We start from the raw sequence: 23019 nt of genomic DNA, 5'->3' as shown, positions 1-23019 counted from the left end.
TTGCATGCTTGTAATAATGGAAACACTGTTAGACGCTGGGATAGCATCATGTTGGAAGGATCAGATTCAGGGCAAGTGGGCATAGGATAGGATGGAAATCAATAGATGTCTACATTTCCGAAATACAGAGAGAAGACTTTAATTTACATAATTTGGCATAAATACCACAAGAACTGGGAGCAGCTGAGAGTGAGCAGGTGTGGACAGAGGTTGCTGTTTTTTAGGATTCTTTTACTGCTGTTTTGCTTTTTCAAAGTATGCATATTTATTAAATTGCTAGAAATAAAAAATTATTGAAAAACATAAGGGAGAGGTCAAGTCGCTGTGACTGAAGCAGAAACATGAGTGCTCTGAGACAGTTCTGAAAACGGCAGTTGGAAAACCACAGATCCAGAGAAACCCTGCAAGTTACAGATCAAGATGCCAGAGCCCGGACAGATCAAACGATGCCCTCAAGTTCAGACAATGGTGGGGCCAGACCTGCAGCTTGTGCTCACTCCCCACTGAACTCAATAAGTCCCCCTCTCTTTTTGATCCTTTCTATCACCATTTAGATAGGTCTAAGCCTCACCAACCTTAAAATACACCCCCAAAGAGAAAGCAAGCATCTTGTCAGGCCCCTGTCCTCCCTCAGCTCCTCTTTCAGAGCCCAACTTTTTCAGAATGGTTGTCTGCACTTATGTCTGCCATGACTGCCTCTCTTACTCTTCCACTTACTAACCCAGTGTTGGCTCCCACCACTCACCCAAACCCTTGGACTGATTACTAATGAGCTCTGCGCTGCTAAATCCAACAGGCACTTGCCGGTGTTCATCTTACTCTTGGAAGCCTCTGACACTGTTGACTGTTCCTCCTGGAAACACCCTTCTTGGCTCCCAACTCAGCACACTCCTCTTGGTGTCCTCCAACCTCTCCCCACTTCCAAGGCTTCCTTCAGAAAGACTTCTTTGGTGTTTTCCTAGATTTCTCTTCTACTTCTTCCTCTCTTTATCCTGCAAATAGTCACTGAGCAACCTCACCTACTGTTCTGGTTTCAAAGCTCAACTGATGATTCTCTACTTAAGACACTTCTTCTATTGGATACCATCCTGCATCCTGGACATGCAGACACCTCCAATTCAGCCTTCCCAAATGGATGCGATATCTTCCCCCTCAACCCTCAATCATGACACGGTACTATCACTCATATTTCCACCCAGGCTACATACTTGGGAATCATTCTTAACTTCTTTTCCCATTTCACATCTAATTCATCACCAAGGCCTAGAGATTATTTCTCCTAAATATCTCATTCCCATGGCCATTACCCTGGCCCATGCCTCTTCCCCTCTTATTTGGACCACTGCTGCTAAAACCTAATTGAGCTTTTCTGTCCACTGTTGTCTCATCTCCAATGCAATCCATTACATTCTCCATGCTACAGCCAGAGAGATCCTTTTCTCCACTCACTTTCCCTTAGGATAATGGCCAAGCTCCCCTTCCTGACCTGGAAGCTTTATGCATCACCACTTCTCCATCCTTACACTGAATTTCCCTCACCTTGAACTTATTTTAGTTCTGTGAATTCAGTGCTCTTTCTTTCTCTGCTCTAGATCTCAGTGGATTCTCTATTTCCCTTTCCTGAAACACTCTTACTTTTCCCCTTTGGTTGGTTTCTTTCCATTCACTGGGCACCAGTTCATGTGCCCCTTTCAGTGAAGTGCCCCTGATATGTGCTCCCCACATGCCCTGTACTCCCTAGTATATATACAGTAGCCTCTATTATAACTGCACTTTACTATAACTGCTTATTTAATCATCTGACTTCTTCACTAAAACATAAGCTCCATGTGGTCATTACACTTTTGCTTCATCTTATATCCTCATAGCCTAAGACACAATATATGTCAATAATTTTTTTTAACACAGAATGAATGTGCTTATTCTTTTATGGAGGACCAGTGGTTCTCAAACAATGATGCATAGACCATTAGTTTTAGACATCCCAGGGATCTTTTAAAAAATATGGATTGCTTGGATTCAACCCTAGATACACTTGATAAAATTGTCTAGTAAGGGGCCTAGAATCCTACAGAGAACGGTGCAGTTTATAGAAGGGACATATTCTTGATAACATTCCATAGTTCAAAATTTACAAATCTTGATTAGTTTTCCCACAGTATACTCTATTTCTGTCTTCCAGCTAATATTAACACTGCCACTTGGCATTTCTAGTTCCCTTGGGCTCCCAGAGCTGATACTGTGATTCTTGTTTAACTTTTAAAATCTTGAGGGAGCCACATTATTTGAACTTTTATACATAAATGAAACATTAGTCATCCTTATATTTTGTTATTGTGAATTTGCATTAAAATGTGACTGCACTGTATTTTTAAAAATTTCAATTTCCAAAGGATTCTCATGCACACCGAAGATTGGATCCAAAAGTTCATACTGCCTCTCTGTGTCTCTCTCTGTTTTCGTTCTTTAAAAAAAAAGTTTTTTTAATTGTGGTAAAATCCACATAACATAAAATTTCCTAGCACTATTTGTTGAAAAGACTGTTCTGGGTCGCCTGGGTGTCTCAGTCGTTAAGCGTCTGCCTTCAGCTCAGGGCGTGATCCCGGCGTTGTGGGATCGAGCCCCACATCAGGCTCCTCCGCTGGGAGCCTGCTTCTTCCTCTCCCACTCCCCCTGCTTGTGTTTCCTCTCTCGCTGGCTGTCTCTATCTCTGTCAAATGAATAAATAAAAAAATAAAAAAAAAAAAGAAAGAAAAGACTGTTCTTTCCCCATTGAATAATCTTAGCATCCTTGTCAAAAACTGTTTGACCATATATGTCAGGGTTTAGTTCTGGTTCTCTATTCTATTCCATTGGTCTCTAAATCTGTCTTTAGGTCAGTATCACACTTCATGTCAGTTTTGATTATTGTAGCTTACAATAAGTTTTGAAATCAAGAAATGTGAAACCTCTGACTCTGTTCTTCTTTTTCAACATTGTTTTGGCTATTTGGAGTTCCTTGACATTCTATATGAATTTTAAGATGGATTACTTTATTTTTGAAAAGAAAATGCTGTTAGAATTTCGATAGGGATTGTTAAATGTGTAGATCACTTTGGGCACCACTGACAGCTTATCAACATTGAGTCTTCCAATCAATGAACACTGAATGTCTTCCCACTTGTTTTGTGTCTTAATTTCTTTCAGGAACACTATGTAGTTTCCATATACACATCTTTCACTTCCTTGGTTAAGTTTGCTTTTAAGTATTTTATCCTTTTTGATGATATTGTAAATGTAATTGTTTTCTTGTCTTTCTTTTTTAGAAATAAATTAAAAATCGAAATATAAAATATATTTCTTTAAGTGTACAAAGATTAAGGTCTGATTAATTTTTATAAAGAAAAATCACACATGGAACACCATCTCTACCAAGATATAGAATATATACCAGCACTCCAGAAACTTCTCCTGTGCCCCCTCTTAGTCATTACCTGTCCCTCTAAATATAATCATTACGGAGAGTTCTGTTTCAATAGTTTACTTTGCCTTTATTAAGATGGAACCATACATTATTTAGTTTTTTGTGTCTGGTTTCATTTACTCAATATGATATCAGAGTAAAAATTCAAATCTAAGGGAAGATTGGCACATGGTTCTCTCCCTCACCCCTGAGGTTTCTGCTCAAATGTCAAAGAGGCCTTCCCAGACTCTTCTATAAAACAGTGATGTCACTACCTCAACCACCCCCTCATTTCTTTATCACTTGGACTCACACTCAGTGACATATTTTACGTTCACATTGTTTTAATTGTCTTTGTTCTTCCAGCAAAATATGAACACCATGAAGGCAGAAACTTTTTTTTTTTTCTTTACTGCTGAATCCTCAGAGCCTAGAATAATACCCAGTACATCGTAAGTATTCTATAAATACTTGTGGACGAAGTGAATTCCTGTTTCCATGCCACATGGCTGAATTAGAATTTGGGGGTATAAGGCCAGAAATATGCATTTTTACCAGTTATCCTGAACGTATATACTCCAAATTCTCCAATGTAATTCATATCAAAAAATCAGTTTTAAAAGGTAAAAAAAAAAATTCAAACGTAAACCAATCAACCTATAGATATCCTCCATCTTTAGTTTCAAGTGTCATCCTATTTCTGGCTATGCCAGGAACATTGGTATTCTAAGAGAATTAATGTAAAGAAATGTGAAAGGGGTTCCAAGCTGTGTGTGTGTGTATTTCTGTGTATGTTACTTTCTTGATGTATCTGTGTTTGTCTTGCTCATTGCATTAAAATGCTTAAAATGAAAGCAGGAAAAAAAAGACAATTTCCTGAAGGAAAACTTAATAGAAACAGCTATGGCTTAAATGTGACATAGCTAATGCCACCTTTAAGCCAGGTGACTACAGATTATCAAAGATAGGACTCTCTACTTTTTATTTTTTTTAAACAGGGGGGAGGGAGGGAGAGAGAGAGAGAGATATGGGGGAGGGGCAGAGGGAGAGGGAGAGAGAGAAGCCTGAGCAGGCTCCACACCCAGTGTGGGGCCTGATGTGGGGCTTGATATCACGACCCTGAGATCATGACCCAAGCTGAAATCAAGAGTTGGACGCCTAACCTGCTGAGCCACCCAGGTGCCCCAAAGATGGGACTCTTTAAATTAGAGTCCAGATTATTTAGTATCTTGTCACTTCCAGAACGTGGTTACTTCATCTACTTAGAGATATTGTGCAAATGGGTGTTTTACTTTCTTGTCATGCTAAGAAAAAAAAATCTCAAGTGACTGATTTCTGAAGCAGAGGATTCCTACTGTCATTCATGAAGATGGGAAAGGAACTATATATTTTCATTGATTATGTCCAAATGCATCTCTCAAGAAAGTAGGTGGAGTCGGGGTTAAGATAGAGGGAATATCACTTTTTTTTTTTTTAAGATTTTATTTATTTATTTGACAGAGAGAAACAGCCAGTGAGAGAGGGAACACAGGCAGGGGGAATGGGAGAGGAAGAAGCAGGCTCCCAGCGGAGGAGCCTGATGTGGGGCTTGATACCAGAACACTGGGATCATGCCCTGAGCCTAAGGCAGACGCTTAACGACTGCGCCACCTAGGAGCCCCGAGGGAATATCACTTCTGCAGATGCTAAGGCACCCCAGGAAACTCAATGCCGAGGTGAGAAATCAGACTTTTAGGTTTGTTCATGTGCAAGAACTACCCTCAAATACAAACCATTAGGATAGTACTTGCTGAAAGAAAACATGACTAAGATCTCACGTTCTAGAAAAATAACAACAACAAAAAAATGTGAGGGAAACACAAGGGCTACTTTTATGCTAGTAGGGGGCTGGAGCAACCCAAGAAGTTTGTTGCAAACAGTGAAGATGGCTCTGGAGATGTGCAAAGTCCCTGTGGCACACAGACTTGTGTATTTTGTAAGGCCCTCCAGGTCAGAAATAACTTAATGCTGCTTTCCAAAGGGTCCGCTGTTAAAACCATGTCAATCTGTTTGGGAGGACAGGCCCGCTGATAACAGGCAGAGATCCATGGAACATGGCATGGTGCCAGGGAGATGTGATCCAGTGCCAGGACATAGCTCAGATCCGTAGGGAACAAAGCCAGTCTAGAGCATTGGATAGAAAGACTACTGATTTTCTTCTGGATCTCTCTGTATTGAGCAACTCTGGCCTGCTTTTGTACCGATGGCTCAAATCTCTGTACTAGGCTCTTTTTGCAGGCTCACTGAGAATAATTCCATCAGCCAATATTTTTGACCCCCACCATCTCTGTCCATGGCTTGTCCTGAAATAAGCTTGCATTAATGTTAGTATATATTGGTGGTGATACAATGTATTATCCACTTTCAGGGACACACATATACATAGTAGGAGATAGAAAATAAATAGATTTATGTGGAAAAATAGAAAAAGAGACTGGCCAAATAATGTATAAAATAAAAAGAATTAAACTAATTGACTTATTTGGGCTTCCCTTGGGTCACAAATACAAACTGTATTTGTTGAAAATAAAAATAATGATTGGAAATATTAGCATAGCAAAATTGGAACCATTATCCCAGGTATACCTTTTTTCTCCTTCCTTTGAAAGGTCTTAACGAATACAGTCAGCTGAGATAAAATGTCATTTCAATACATTTGATATGCAAAAGACAGTTCACTGGGTGGGTTCTGGCTCAGAAGACATTAAAAAGAATAAAGAATGGAAGAATTAAAAGACAACTAATCAAAGAATTAAAAAATTAGAAAACTGTGATAAGGAAGAAATGAAAATAGATTCTGAAAAATCAAAATAGTAAATCAATAGAGCAGTAGTTGGGATAGGCACGGGGCAGGTGGGGACGCAGAGATGCAGGATAAATTCCCAAAGTATTACTCAGCAACAGGCTCAGATGATCTCTGGGAACCAAAGGGGAAGGAAACTTGTCTCTTGGAACAGAGCTGCATTTTTTTTTTTACATTTTATTTATTTACTTGACAGAGATAGAGACAGCCAGTGAGAGAGGGAACACAAGCAGGGGGAGTGGGAGAGGAAGAAGCAGGCTCATAGTGGAAGAGCCTGATGTGGGGCTCGATCCCAGAACGCCGGGATCACGCCCTGAGCCGAAGGCAGACGCTTAACCGCTGTGCCACCCAGGCGCCCCAGAACTGCATTTCTACCACAGCCTCCCAAGGAGACTTTGGGAAATGCCAGAATCCCATGGCATGTGGTAGATGGGATGGGCACATACCCTGTGGACAGAGGCCAGTTTTCCTGTTACCCTGGAAGAGGACCTGCTGCATAGCTTGCCTTCAGCAGATGAATAAAAGACCATCTACTTGATTCATATGTGAACAGAGGTATCACAGAAAAAGCCAGGTGGATGGGGCAAGCTTGAAAGAACTCAGAAGAAATTTGACACCTACTCATTTTGTGACTGGTCTGAAAGGCAATATGCTTGCTGTTCGTGGCCAATTTATATATCAAATTGATCAAGATTTTAGGAAATAAAAAAAATTTATTTCGTCTGGAATTCCAAAAAGTTACCTCACCCTACAAGTACACTAAGTGCAGTCCTTGAGCTGAGCCATGGTCATTCATTCAAAAATGCAAACCACCAGATCAGTGCTTCCCTAGGAAAACAGGGACAGGATCTCACTATCTAGTCCATTGCCAGCATTCATGTTCAACAAAAAGATTAATCCATAGCTTTGCAACTATCACATAGGAGACAAGAAAGCAAGAGAGTGAAGCTGGAGGAAGCTCCTGCCCATCTTCCACAGCCTGCCGCCATTTTGTGGGAGTAGAGAACTGATGACGAGGGAGGTTAGGAGTGCCCTAAATCAAAAATATTATCTTGTTTCCCTAAGGTAGGATGTTTTGCCTCTAAGTTACTTTTTTTTTTTAATCCAAAATGAGGTTCATGAAGGGAAAAACCTCCTTCATCATTATAAAAAAGAAAAGCATTCACTGAAGAAGAAGAAAAAAAGAGCTAATTAGGTTTGCAGCAAGAGTAGCCAAGCCCTCAAAATGGAAGAGTCTCTCATGGAGACATTTACAGACAGAGGCTGCAACTTCATACGAAAGCCAGAAAAGGGGAGAAGATACAATCACAGGACACCAAAACTGGATTGAAACACTGACTTCACCCCGGGGACTGGAAAAACCAATGAGTAACCTAGTCATGTGGTTGTGGTCAGAGCTCAGGTAGATACAGAGTCTAATCATTATGATTGTTCTGCTTTAGTTATGTTCTTAAACTTCCATATGGTAAAAATACCCAACTTGGATTACAGAAGGGTCCTGAAAATTAACGATCTCCCTAACCCCCAATTCCCAGATCTCCTCAGAGTCAACCACCATGACAGGTGTGTGCCTATTCAGAGTCAACCTTAAGTGGATATATATATATATATATCCATACAATTATTTATATAAATTCAATTATATAGTAAAGTAATAAACATACCATAATAATAAACCCATAGTGTGATTAAGGATGTAAAATAATTCCTTCACCTTCAAAGGGCCCTAATTAGAGAATCACGATGAATGGATACAGGCATTGGGGGATGGCCTGTGCTCTATGGCCTCTGCCTGCTCTATCTGGTGAAGAGGAGGGAGAAATAAAGGCAAATATTCAAATAAAGTTCAGGGCCAACAGGAGGCTGCACTTTAATTTCAAGAAATGATCCAGCTGGATTCTTCTTTTCTACAATGGGCTTTTTAAAAAGGCTAACTTTGTGGAACATTTTGTTTGCTTTCTTGAAGAGGTTTTAAAAACACAGAACAATGTAAAAGTAAAACATGAAAGAAGAAAATTAGTGTTACTCATGATGAAGTTGTATCAACTCAACTGTGATTTTGACGTATTTTTCTTTCCCCCATACAGATGTGTCTACCCACATGTGATCATTATGCACACGCAAGGGCATATCTTGCTTCTTAACTGACAATGTCTCCTAAGAATGTTCCCTTGGGGTTATATGGTTTTCCACTTACTAGATTTGTTTTTGTGTAGAACTGGGGCTGGTGCCCTTCTGACCTACACAGATATTCTGGTGATATTCTGCACAGAACTGGGGCTGGTGACTATAGTGTGATAGTCTCACTGTACAGTTGGATACTACACTGCTCCCAAGTTTTATTATAATAAAAAAGATGACAGATATCTTCATACTTATAGTTTTCTACAAATTTTAGAATTTTTCCTGAAGAATAATTGTATTCATAATAGAATGTTGGGGGGAGTTACTGATGACCCAAGTGTTTATAAAATTCCCCACCAACTCACATGATTAGGACACATCTGTATTATAAAGAAAACACGTGCCACGGAGAGAATGAGGTTCCAGACCTCTGTGGTGTACCTGGATGATCACTTTTCATTCTAGCGGTAGTTCCCCAGACTTGAGCATCTAATGCAGGATTTTACTGAAAATAGATGGCAGAATGGCATCTATTTATATGACCTGGGCCACTTGGCATCTTCATCCAGAATCAAGAAGCAGATTGTAAGGTGGTTATAAAAGGTATTCACTCCAGCATTAGCAGGAAAGTTGGACTCTATGAAATTGAATGTTTTGAACCTTGAGACTCTGAGATTAGGAAAAAAAAAATCTTTCTAACAGGCACAAGTTACCATGGCTTCCAGAGAAGTAGTGAACTGTTGGGTAAATGTTTGTTTCCTCTTTTTTCCCCTACATTCATTTAGAGCTTTAAGCTAACAGAAGCATCAGAGACCAGTTACTAAAGGCATGAATCAGGCTTTTGTTTATTTTGAAAATGTTAAGACATCTTCTGGGGAATTTTAAGCAGAATCGTTTTCCCATATAAGCCACTACTGCTCATAAATAAATGAAAGTGTGTTTGCATATTCCATGAGTATATTTCAATGTTACATATCTTCCCTTCTGTAGCAGATTCAGGCTTGGCCAAAGTATTCTTGTATATTAGAACCAAGTTATAAAGACTTGCCTAAACAATCAAAATATTAACTTTTACAGCACAACTAGAAACAAAATACTAAATCATTTTATTATGCTTGATTTCTTACATTACCTGTAGGTTTTCTAAGCAACTAGCAGTTTTGTTATCAGTGAGTTTGTATGCATGCATCTGTCTAGCTAGTTTATCTATCTATCTATCTATCTATCTATCTATCTATCTATCTATCTACCTATCTATCTATCATCTTATTATTGGTCAGTTCTAAAAACACATACCTGAGGGGTGCCTGGGTGGCGCAGTTGTTAAGCGTCTGCCTTCAGCTCAGGGCGTGATCCCAGCGTTCTGGGATCGAGCCCCACATCAGGCTCCTCCGCTGGGAGCCTGTTTCTTCCTCTCCCACTCCCCCTGCTTGTGTTCCCTCTCTAGCTGGCTGTCTCTATCTCTATCAAATAAATAAATAAAATCTTAAAAAAAAAATAAAAACACATACCTGAGACATTTAGAAGCAGAAAAAATAGGTCTTCCATGATGCTAATGGCAATGTCCTTTTAGGAAAAGGATCCAAGATAGAGGGCATTAACAACATACAAAGAATTTTGGTACCTGAGACTTTGTCCTAGGAATGGTCCAGCTTTAAGCATGTCTTGGAGAGGGAATGTTGAAAAAGCACAGGTTGCATACATGTCCCACTAACTAGGAATTTCACAGCCTCCTCCACAGGAATCTGTTCTTTGTTTGGGGCTTAGCTGGTTATTTTGCATGCACAAACAGCCGAAATATCTGAAAAGTGCAGAGAGTGAACATCATTGTGTCCATATGGCTCCTGGCTAACCTGCTAGTTAGAATGAAGAAATTCTGCATTTCATGCCCACAGTGAAGATCAAAGCATCAAAGACAGGATGACCCACAGCCTCCATTTGTGTGCAGAAACTTAAGTGCCAGCCGAAGTAGTTTGGCCACTTAGGAAAGATGAGCTCTCAGAATTTCTGTGCATTTCGTCCTGATCTGAAATAGGCTCTTGATACTAGAAACTATCCTGCCTGTAGGGATTTCTGTAGGGAGTTCATTCAAATATCTGCTGCGTGGAATAAAGCTCCTCTGAGAGCTCTTGTTCATGACAATCCACTTAACCCAGGAGACTGGACAAGGTTTTCTGTAGCAGAAAGACACATAGGACCGTCTGTGGCAAGATGGGATTTCTCTCCTGTGCAGGTAGGAGATCAACAGGCTGGAGGTGGGCTCTTATGAGAGTTGTTAGTGCTGAAACAGCACGTGGCTCAGGAAAAAGTCAACCTGCTTTAATGGAGCACATCCCCCTGAGAAGCAGAGGGCCACGGCCCCAAGCACTGGCTCAACAGGTCCCAGACAGTAACAGCCACTGGGTTTTCCCTTCTTTTTTGCTACTTCTGCTTCAGCAATGACCTGTTTTGAGTTTTGCTAAGCTGTCAAGAGTTGAACCAGGAATATATACATTTTTACAACACATGACCCAACAGCATTTTTATCACAGAGTGGAGAAGGCATGGCAGATCCAGCAGACCTTTCCTTAGCTTTCTAAAAGAAGCTCAGACTTTGTGAGGATGGGGTGATATGGGATCTGATGGTGCCATCAGAGTCCCAGAATTGAACCCCACAGACTTAGCAGATGCCTGCATTCACCTGCTGGCCACCTTCACTTTCTTCCCAGTGGGCAGTTATTTGCAGGGGCTTTGGAGTGGTAGAAAGAAGCCTATTCAGCTCACGATAAGGAAGATGATTCTAATAGTTGTTCAACAAGAGAAGAACTAGGGGGTCCAACACTGTGCCTGCTTTTATTCTCCCATACACCTTTTAGGTATCCGGGATTCTATCAGTGTGGAGAGATGACCGGTAGACACTCCAAAAATCTGATCAAATTTCCTGAAGACCTTGGGTGAGCAGCCCTCCCTCTGTTTCAGGCCGTCTCTCATTGTGGGAATAGAAAGTCCAAGGCTTGAGGCTGAGGCCTGGGTCAATGGCCAGACAGATGCTCTCTGTATCTGTCACCTGGAAGGCAATGCCATTTTGGCAAAGGTCAGGGCCAGAATGGTAATCTCCAGAGTCCAAGCTTTGCAAGGGAGTAATGCAGTGTACAATGAGATATTTCCTACAGCTGTCTCATAGGTCTACTCCACAGATACTCAAGAATAGCATAATGGGATAGTTAAGCTACACTACGGGGATTCTAAAAGGCCTTTAGCCTGACTTTGGTCCCTTTATCATGCATGTTAATATCATCTGCTGTCCTTGGCCTTTCTCAGAGAAGCATGAGCAATATCTTGTCCTATAATCTGTCTGCTAAAGCTGGCTGCAGGAAGGCAGAGCTCCTGTCACAGAGCCCAGCTTGGAGAGCAAAGCACAGAGAGGGGATCCTGCCTTGTTAGGAACCAAGGCATTTCTCTCTACTGGGCTGGACTTAGTTCTGCTTAGGGCCACACTCCCATGGGCTTCAGAAGTTTGGAGTCACTCTTCTATTGGTGTCCCCTTCATGGAGGCACCAGGTATCTCTTCCTCCAGGGCTTCCTCTTCAACCTCTAGCTTCCCAGAGGCACCCTGCAAATCCGTCCCCCTAATCCTCTGGGCCTGCCTCCCTCACATCTCCACAGACTTTTAGAATACTTTTTGTATCAGTGTCTCTTCCAATAGGACACCAATTTCTTTCTGGAAGAAAGAGATTGTGTCTTAGTCACCTTAGCACCCTCCAGGACCTAGGACAGCGCCTGACTCAAAAGGATACTCAATAGATAATAATAAAAAAAAATAATAATAAAATAAAGATTGGAGATAAAATAAAAAAATAGATATTGGTGAATACATCACATAACGTAGCTCTTGATATTTAGGCATATTTTGCCAATGCCAGCACATTTATACTGCTAGAAAGTTTAGCAAGTCACTATCATAGAACTGCAGACTATCAGTGCTGGCAGGGATATGAGACACACAGCTTCCTTATTTTAGATGTAGGCAAGCTCAGGCACAGAGGCGAGAAGCTCTGGCCAGGGCTGGGGAACTGCTTAGTAGCAGAGCTGAGTCTGGAACCAAGGGATTCTCATTCACTTCCCCATTCTCTGCATTTATTTTAGTGAAACCTTAGTGCTGGCTGATGTGCCAGGTAAAGTGGACTATCTTTATCACGAATGAGTAGCTCTTCACCCACCCTGCTGGCCAGGACAGAATGAGAAAACAAAGCAGAGCCCTTTGCAATGATTCCCTTGCCGCTTCAGGTTCAGTGACTGTCAAAGGGTGTGTGTGTGTGTGTGTGTGTGTGTGTGTGTGTGTGTGTGTGTGTGTAGTGCTGAGTACAAAGAACCTGCCTCTCTGGATTTTGCAGGAGTGGGCATATGTGGATTTACGGTATATTCCCTGCAACTAATTATGCAGATGTGTGGGCAATGCTCTTCGCTATTTTCAGGAGATGCGCCAAAGCTATTTAAAACCATGGGCATAAATTTATCTTTATAAAGAAAAATTCAGGGGAGTTAGCCTAAAGGCTACCCCTTTGGCTTTATCAACAGATTTCTGCTTTTAAAAAGCAGCTTTCTTCAAACTGAAGAGATGTAAAGATTTGTGTAATTCAGTGTCAGATGAATAGGCTGTGTTTTCTTATCTTGAACCTAGAGTAAAGCAAAGATGCCACAAACTCGAGAGGGGCTGAAAAATCAGTGTTGTTACTAAGGAGAACAATTTCACAAAAGCTGAAATGAAATTCTGTTGTCTCTCAAGGACAGGAAAGCTTACAGCTAGGGCTAATTCCACAATGTGCCATTGTGGAAACTACTGATTCATATTAGCTGTGCAGCTTTTCGAGGAGGCTGGTGTGTGGATTTTGAAGATTGTTTTCTTCTGTGTGTGTGTGTGTGTGTGTGTGTGTGTGTGTGTGTGTGTTTCTCCCTTACACACACAGCCATAACTGCCCAATTCAAATGAATAGCAGAGATTGGTTTAGAATTGGATGGATTTCCATGGCACACACCAACAGCTCCTTTGAAAAATAAATTAGATTGGACCGCAGGAGCTGTCTGAATACATACTGGTTGGCCCTGCATTACTGACTAAAGACACACATTGTTTACCCTTGAGGAGGTCACTGGTGGTTCCCTGAAATTTAAGGATTAAAAAAAAAATAGCCGAGAGAAAACTGTCCTTGCTTTGGGGTATTTCTCTAGCTTAGCGAAAACTCTGGGGTACAACTGAGTTCCTATTCTGGTTTCCTCCCATACTAGACTCAGACCTGCACCCAAGGAGCTGTTGGTCTCGGGGGTCCTGTTTACTCCAGAGGCTTCCTAATGGCCCTTCCTGTTTCCGGTCTCACTGCAATTCCTAGTTATGGTTCCTTTCTATTCACCCAGAGTCCACAAGGACCCAGTTCCACACAGCTCTGGTTGTGTGAGACCGACAGTCTACATTTTCTAGGAAAGTGAAGGTTTTGAAAGTAAAATAACCCCATCTGCTGTGGGTGGCAGAAGTGTCTCAATGGGCAGGATCTTGCCTGAGTGTCCTTTTTGGAAACCTGATAATAATAAAACTTAGGTAACATAACATAATAAAAAATTATTATAAAAAATAATAAAACTTAGGAGTCTTGTCTTTTCCTTTTTCTTTTCTTTTTTTTTTCCTTTTGGAGCTCATGTTGATTTTAATCTATTGTGGGCAGTCTGTAAAAAAATGTTACATTATTCACCTTTTAAAATAAGTATTCTGTTTACACGGAAACATCTCAGTGAAGTACATATTACCCGTCTAATCAGCTTTTCAGTATTTGAAGCCAATCAAGATGCTTTTTAAATGACTGTGTGACAGAAGACAAAATAAAGTGAGAATTAAAAATAATCGTACACAGATCTTGGAGTTTTAAAACCTGTCAGCATAATTTATGACGCTTTTCAAGAGAAAGTGAAAACTGTTCATAATCTACATTTTATGAGGGGAAAAATAACTTTATATTTTATCTCTCTAGTCTTAAAAAAAGCAAAAAACAGAAAAAGGAACCATTACATGGAAGTGTTCATTATTTTTTCCTAGCAACATTATTAGTCACAGATCATCATAAATCCATTGTGAAAAATACAGTCCCAGAACTATGAAAATAACAAATTTCTATAAGCGTATTATGATTTATAAGGAAACCTACCTCCCTTTAACCCAGGCCTTAGGAATCTTAAATCAAAAAATTAATAAGCCATATGTCTCTAGGTCTTGGTTTTTTCATCTGTGAAATGCTGGACTAGTTCAGATGATGCTTTTACAGTCAATCATCTATAAATATGGGATTCACATCCTAGTGGATTAAAAGTCCAGAGCTGGAAGTACGTCCTTGGAGCAGAGGCCCCCGGGCACCACTCCAGGAAGGCTCTGGTCTGCGAGGCGGCAAGAGGATGGGTCAAGCCTGCACAACTCCTTCCTCTCTGATCCCAGGGGCTGCCCCAACCACTGATGAGCCTTTACCTGGGAAAATTAACCCCAGCCCAGTGTGGACCCCAGGCCCTGCGCTGCAAATAGGCAGGGCCTTTCCCCTCTCACGGGGGGGCCTTTGGGATGCACCACGTATCAGATTCTCATGTCCATCCTGGCCTTCTAGGATGCCCCACAAGCCCCACAACTATTTCCATTTGGGTAACAGTTCAGGAAGCAGATGACTTAGTGAGCCAAAATCTTCTCTGCCCACATTCCCTGTACAAGCCCAGAATCGAGACTCCCACTGGTCTGCAGAGGGCCAAAGCTCAGGAGCAGATGGCTTCCCTCTTGTCCTCAGGCACTCAGGAGGGGTCAGCCTCCACCACTGCCATGCTTGCTAAGGCTCTAAATGTGCTGAGTGGTCAAAACTCGGCACAAAAGGCAGCAGACAGGTGCTGGGAGCACATCTATAGGGATGGACGAATCAAGGTCTCACAAATCCCTGCCCACCTTATCCCAAGACACATAAGCATGAGTCCCCAGACCTGCAGCCAAGCCCAGGCTGGTGTGGCTGAGATTGTGAGCTATGGTGTCTCTGGAGCCAAGACAGCTGGCATCGGCCTCTGCCACTCTTCACCTTGTGTTCCCTTGTTGCTCTCATCCTGCCTTGAAGCATGGAGCTCCTTTTTGTCCTCTATGCATATGGACCACCATCCTCTACACAAACAGAATGCCACTGGCTCCTGATACTTTTTGGCTTTTGCCGTTAAGTGTATTTGGAAAGTACCAGGTCCAACTATAGTCGTTTCTGTTTCCTGGATGCAAGAAGACCCTGATTGTTGTGAACACAAATTATGGTGGCTTCCCCAATCACAAAACTCTCTCTACTGGCCAGGTCTGTGCTACCCTCCTGATCCAATCCATTTCCCCCCATGCTCTGCCAAGGTCTCAATGTGTGGTTCCGGGACCAGCGGCAACAGCATCGCACCCCAGAGGAATGCAGAAGCTCAGGCTTCACCTCAGATCTCCTCCTTGAGATCAGAATCTGCATCTTAACAAGTTGCCCTGGTGATCTGCGTGCATGTGAGCATCTGAGAAGCTCTCCTAAATCATATGGATTGAGTGGCAAGTGTGGCCCATTGCCTTTCTGGCCACAGTGATTAGTGTTGTGTGTGGGCGGAACAGGCATGCCACCCAGGCTGGGCTCTAGCTTTTAGGTTCCTGGTTCCAGTACCCCAGGTTCTTGAATTGTTTGGTTCATTCCAGCCTAAGGCCAGGTGCTCAATTTCTCCATCAAGTCCCTGAGCCTGTACAATGTCTGTTCAGTAAATTCAGTAAATTTTTCTTTCTCTTTTTTCTTAAGCTTATCTGTTTTTATTTCTAACCTTAAGGGTCCTGACAAATGCCCTCAGAGTCAGAGGCTGGGTCTCTGCAGAGCATCAGGATGAAGAAGGGAAGCTGACATGGCCCTCAGCATCTCCTCTGCTGATGAGTGTCCCCCCACCCCCAACTCCAAGACACAGAGCAGGGAAGGTATCGCTCCTGTTTGGACTCTCCTATACCATGGAGTCTGCCCTGTGCTTGTGGGACTCGGTTTGCTGGAGTATAACTACAATGTCTCCGTCTGGTGATATTTTATGTATGCTTATCTGAAGGTTATCTGAGGGTTTTTCATCTGGAGATTACTATCTTGCATCATTTCTGGAAAATTTTCTTACCATTATTCTTTTAAAAATTGTTTCTCTCTATTTTCTGTTTCTGAGGCTCCTATTAGATGTGAATGTTGTAGCTTTTAATTTACTTATTTTCTTAACTTTTTTTTTTTTTTGGTATTTTTCATCTCTTTATGTCTTTGTTTTATTCTGGGTGCTTTCCTCAGAAAATCTTCCAATTCACTGATTCTCCTTTCAGCTGTATCTGGTTTACTGTTTAACTCATCCATTTCTAGAATGTTTACATGATTTACTTTCAGTTTCAACCCCCACCTACAAGGTCCTCTTCTCTTCCTTATTTGAACATTTTAAGTAGACTTTTAATAAACTTCTTTTGGCCAGTAGCTTCTGATGCGTGAATTGTGGTTTGTTAACTTTTGCTGTCATGATGGGTTTTTGTTGTTGCTGTTTTGTATTTTGCTTATTTTTTTTACTTGGTGATTTGTAAGCTTTGACTTTGGGCTCATTTTACATGGGAGTTATTTTTTGTGTGAAAATAGCATATGTGCTTTACTGTGGAGATGTTTCCATGGGGCAGTATCATGTTTGTTTCTGCATGGATCCTATGGGTTTCCTGACCATTGGGCAGCTTTTTTGTTAGTTTCTTAGCTGCTGATTTAGCTCTGTTTGGTTTATGTGAACTGGGCTTCATGTCTGCATGTTGCATGGGCTTGGGGTTCCAATTCCTAAAAGGTGACTTTTTCTTCTCACATAGCAAGGGTGGGCAACCTGTTTTCTGTGCCACACCCATAGTTTTGTAGGCAGAGTATTTTTAGTCTCTTCTCATGGATGGAGAGTGAGTTGGTGTGTAAAACACAACAATTTTTGAAGTCAGAGAAATGAAGATTAAATCCTGCTTCACTATCACCAGCGGGGCCATAAGCATCTTTTGAATTTGAGGATTCTTAATTTTGTCATCAGAAAAATGGGTATTTTAATAGTAACCTTAGAGGACTATGGTGGTGGTTAAATGAAATTATAGGAGTTGAGCAATTACTAAATTGGTTGACATGGTAGAAACTCCTTATATATCATCCTCCCCCACATCCCTCCCTTCAAAGAGGACAGACTTCAATTTAAGGAAACGACTTTGAGGCTTAAGTATAATCTCTCATGTTGCCGAGAGTCACAGACTAAAAATGTCCTTAGCATTTTGTACCAAATCACAGTAGACACAGTGATTAGTCTGACTGCACTTCAGAGAGTTTTATTAATAGTCATTAAACCACAGAATTCATAAGGATTTTTTTTGAAGTACTAAATGTATAATGACTTACATGTTGAGAACTTAATCAAAGTTCTACCAAGTTCTATACTGTATTCAGCTCAATTTCCTAACACTGTGAGTTGTACTGCCTTCTTTGTTTTCACGGGTTCAATAATCTGTACACTGTGGCACAGACCCTCCTGGAACCATTGGGCAACATAAAGATTTGCCCCACACCAATCTCAACAAGGAGGCAACTGTCTTTCAACCCAAAGTCAAGTAAATGAAGGAACTGGAATTTAAGCATAAAGTCAAAGTGCATGATCCTATTCAGATACTGATGTCTCATACCCTTGGGCGAAGTTTTCATTACACCCCAGCAGCCCTTCATTGATGCCTGTAATGCAGATAGGGGCAAAAACATGTGGTTAAAGGCATAGGCTCTGGGGCTGGATTGCCTGGGTCCAAGTCCTGGGTAGGAGAGTGACTTGGGCCAGTTACATAACCTCTTCGTGTCTCAGTTTCATCATCTAGAAAATGGGAATAATAGCATCCACCTCATATGGTTGTTAAATGAATTGCTTGTATTAAGGCACTTAGATTAGTGCCTGATGCATAGTAAGCATTCAATAAACATTAGCCGTTATGATTGTGATTAGTGGTTTTAGGCATATAAAGCCCTCCTCAAGAAGGCTCACTAGGCAACGTGTCCCAGTAGAGCATGGATTTGGGTGTTGGGCAGACCTAGACTCTTCTGTTCATTAGCTATGTAACTCCTCTGAAATATTTAACTTCTATGAATCTGTTTCCTTATGTCCAATATGGGCATAAGGCATGATTTATAGAATTACTGTAAAGGTAAAATAAGAAAATCTGTGGGAACATGCAGTGTCTGACTGGTGCTTCATAAATATTACTTTTCCTACTAATGAGAAACCCACTACTTGTGAGGACATCCAGAAAGCTCTGAGGAAATGTTCTCTTTTTATCCTGATTTATGATCTAGCTTCATATGACTATTGCGTACGGGTCCTAATTCTACCTATTAAGACCAATCTCATTTCTTTTCTATTTAACTAGAAAATCAAGTATTTGGAGGTTTCTCCTTCCTGGACTAATTATCCCTCGTTCCTGTCACATCTTGTGGGACTTGATTTTGGGGTCTTCTTGCCACCCTTATTACTACTCATTTGTGTCTCTCTTAAATTGTGACCCCATACGACATTACAAGTAAAATCTGGTCACTGCAAAAGCAGACAAAACTGTCAGTTCCTTAGTTCAAAGTATTGGACTTTATTATGTAACCTGGATTAAATAAACAATGTTGATGACTTCATCATACAGATAACTCCCGTTACAGTTAGAATCAATTGAAGTCCTTCTCCCCTGTGTGGCTGTTGGGCTGCCCCAACCCCTGCAAAAAGCTCTGCTCCTCGTGGACATATGAACACTTCACATTTATTCCTATTAAATTTCTTGTTATATTTGGCCCTGCTTTCTAGCAGGCCAGAACTTTTTGAATCTTAATTTTATCAGAGAAAACATCATTATCTTTCCTAGATTCTCTGTCATTTACAAACTCGACAAGTATAGCTTTTATGTTTTTACCAAAATCACTGATAAATGACTGTTGAAGAAGAGTACATGATGGGCTAAGCCCAGGTAGAGGCACCGAGACACTGTCCTTGGTGTTGACATAGTTAATTGACATACATCCTTAGGGGCAGTTATTCTAGCCCCTGCATGTCTTGCTTACAACCCCATTTCTCCATTTTTCACCCAAGCTGCTTATAAGATGAAGCTGCTTTGTGGAAGTTCCGCTCTACAGTGTCGACTACATACTCTTGAGCTACCACTCAGGAATCCTCACCAAAAACAAAACAAAACAAAACAAAACAAAACAAAACAAAACAAAACAACAACAAAAAAGCGCCCAGTTGACAAGACAGATGCCTGGAAAATGTGAGCTGCTTCCTAGCAATCACCACTCATGGTCATTTAAAGGCTCACAAACTATCCCTTTACTAATCCAGCCTCACATCTGATTTGGGACCACATCTTGCATACAAGTTGGAAGTTGTGGAGCCCTTCTTCTTCCCTCGCCTGGCCTTACTCTTTCGCCCCTCACCCCTTCCCCAGAGCTCCTCTAAGACCACTAACTGCGACTCATGACCTCACTTGCTATTCCACTGATACCCTGGAACATCATCCATTGGTCCAAGTGACCTGGACACCTGCATTCAGAGAAGCCAGGCACTCTCTCATCTCCTCACTTTGGGCTTTTCAGTGGCCTTTGATTCTTTTCTCTTACTCTTTTGCATTCTTTCTTTTTGTTAAGATTTATTTATTTATTTTACAGACACAGAGAGAAAGAGAGAGAGAACAGGGGGATGGGCAAGGGGGAGGGAGAGAGAGAATCCTCAAGCAGATTCTGCCCTGAGTGCAGAACCCAACTCGGGGCTAATCTCATGATCCTGAGATCATGACCTGAGCCAAAATCAAGAGCCGGTGGCTTAACTGACTGAGCCAACCGGGTGCTCCACTTCTGAATTCTTTAACCAGAATTAAAGACTTTCTGCCTTCTCTTCTATGTTGTCCCACATTCCCCAAGCCATGAGAAGAGCCAGGCACACAGAAGGAAGGAGCTCACTTAACATTTGTTTTATGAATTCTATTTGAAACCAAACTAACAGTTCCAGGAACAACTCACACAGGGAGGTGAAGAATGCAAGGTAAGCATTTACCAAGGAGCAGGAAGAGTGGATGTGTGCCCTACAGCAAACAATTGTTTTGTGCCTGGACTTAGACATCAGATACACCTGGGCATGAATTCAGCCCTTATCACTTTCTACCTGTGTGATCTTGGGAAAATTAATTACCTTCTCTGAGCCTCAATTTTGTCATTTATAAGATTTATAAAATTTTGTTATTTATAACCTATCTTAAAAAGTTTTTATTTATTTTATTATGTTCAGTTAGCCATCATATAGTACATCATTAATTTTTGATGTAGTGTTCAATGATTCATTAGTTGCGTATAACACCCAGTGCTCATCACAACACGTGCCCCCCTTAATACCCATCACTCTGTTACCCCATCCCCCCAAAATCTGAAACCCTCAGTTTGTTTCCTGGGGTCCATAGTCTCTCATGGTTCATCTCCCTCTCTGATTTCTCCCCCTTCAGATTTTCCTCCCTTCCTTTATGGTCCTCCATGCTATTGCTTATGTGGGAAACAGTCAACAAAACTAAGAGGCAACCCGCAGAATGGGAGAAGATATTTGCAAGTAACATTACAGATAAAGGGCTGATATCCAAGATCTATAAAGAACTTCTCAAACTCAACACTCAAAAAAACAAATAACCCACTCAAAAAATGGGCAGAAGACATGAACAGACACTTCTCCAAAGAAGACAAACAAATGGTTAACAGATACATGAAAAAATGCTCAACATCATTAGCCATCAGGCAAATACAATTAAAAACCACAATGGGATATGACCTTACACCAATTAGAATGGCAAAAATTAACAAAACAGGAAACAACAAATGTTGGTGAGGATGTGGAGAAAGGGGAATCCTCTTACACTGATGGTGGGAACGCAAGCTGGTACAGCCACTCTGCAAAACAGTATGGAGTTTCCTCAAGATGTTAAAAATAGAGCTACCCTACGACCCACCAATTGCACTACTAGGTATTTACCCAAAAGATACAGATGTAGTGAAAAGAAGAGGCATGCACCCCAGTGTTCATAGCAGCAATGTCCACAATAGCTAAATTGTGGAAGGAGCCAAGATGTCCTTCAACAGATGAATGGATAAAGAAGATGTGGTTCATATATACAATGGAATATTACTCAGCCATCAGAAAGGAGGAATACCCACCACTTGCATTGACATGATGGAAATGGAGGGGATTATGCTAAGTGAAATAAGTCAAGCAGAGAAAGACAATTATTATATGGTTTCACTCATATCTTAAAAAGTTCTGATCAGTATTTAGTTAGTAGTAAGTGCTCCAAAAGTGGTATCTGCTACTACTAGTACTGTCAATGATAATCACTACCATCATGGCAATTATTGTGTGCTTAAAAATTCTAGGCACTGAGGGTAATTGTTCTCATGCTGTAACTCCCAGGCACAATACTTGTACCACCAATCAACTTTTCCATGGACAGTGCCTGCACGTTGTTGCCATTGAACAGAATTGTGAGGATTGATCTTCCAGGCCCATACTCTCTGGAAGGCTGAATTCTTCTGCCTTCAAAGATATTTTCCCCTTTCAAGCATTCTATAATTCAGCTGCTTCTCAGTGGTGGCCCACATTATGGAATCCATTTAATACTGCTGTTATCAGGATCTGCCTTAGAAACAAATGGATCAACCCAATTGTCTGTTGTCCTCCAGGGCTATTTTACATTACTCAGTACCTTTAATAAAACATCAAATAGATGTAAACTCACAGCTACTAATTAGCAGTGAGTTGTGCCACTGTTTATTCTTAGTCGTTTGTGGAGAAAATGGTAGTCATTAGCACGAAACACCTGTCCTTTGTGTTTAAAGAATATTTGTTATCTTGATGAAGTCCCACAAGTTCATTTTTTCTTTTGTTTCTCTTGCCTTTGGAGATGTGTCATGAAAAAAGTTGCTGTGGTCGATGTCAAAGAGGTTGCAGCCTATGTTCTCCTCTATGATTTTGATGGATTCCTGTCTCACATCAAGGTCTTTCATCCATTTGGAGTTTACCTTTGTGTATGGTGTGAGAGAGTGGTCAAGTTTCATTCTTTTGCATGTAGCTGTCCAATTTTCCCAGCACCATTTATTGAAGAGACTGTCTTCTTTCCACTGGATGTTTTTACCTGCTTTGTCAAAGATTAGTTGCCCAAAGAGCCGAGGGTCCATTTCTGGGTTCTCTATTCTGTTCCATTGGTCTATGTGTCTGTTTTTGTGCCAGTACCATGCTGTCTTTGTGATCACAGCTTTGTAGTACAGCTTGAAATCCAGGAAAGTGATGTCCCCAGCTCTGTTTTTCCTTTTCAACAATTCCTTGGTGATTTGGGGTCTTTTCTGGTTCCATACAAATTTAAGGGCTGTTTGTTTCAGTTCTTAGATAAAAACCTTCTGCACAGCCAAGGAAACAGTCAAAAAAAACTAAGAGGCAGCCCATGGAATGGGAGAATGGGAGAAGATATTTGCAAATGACACTACACATAAAAGATTGGTATCCAAGATCTACAAAGAACTTCCCAAACTCA

General features: G+C 41.1%; 1 protein-coding gene across 1 annotated transcript in view; it reads right to left on the bottom strand.

Annotated features, from left to right (window-relative positions):
• The window catches only part of SLC35F3 (solute carrier family 35 member F3), a 114499-nt gene that overhangs the window by 19234 nt on the left and 72246 nt on the right, over positions 1-23019 (bottom strand). The gene's annotated exons all lie outside the window — the stretch shown is intronic.

The sequence above is a fragment of the Ursus americanus genome, chromosome 6 (genome assembly GCF_024610735.1).
Source record: "Ursus americanus isolate L20-20 chromosome 6, mUrsAme1.1.p, whole genome shotgun sequence".
NCBI lineage: Eukaryota > Metazoa > Chordata > Mammalia > Carnivora > Ursidae > Ursus > Ursus americanus.
This window is presented reverse-complemented; position numbering and strand designations above follow the sequence as displayed.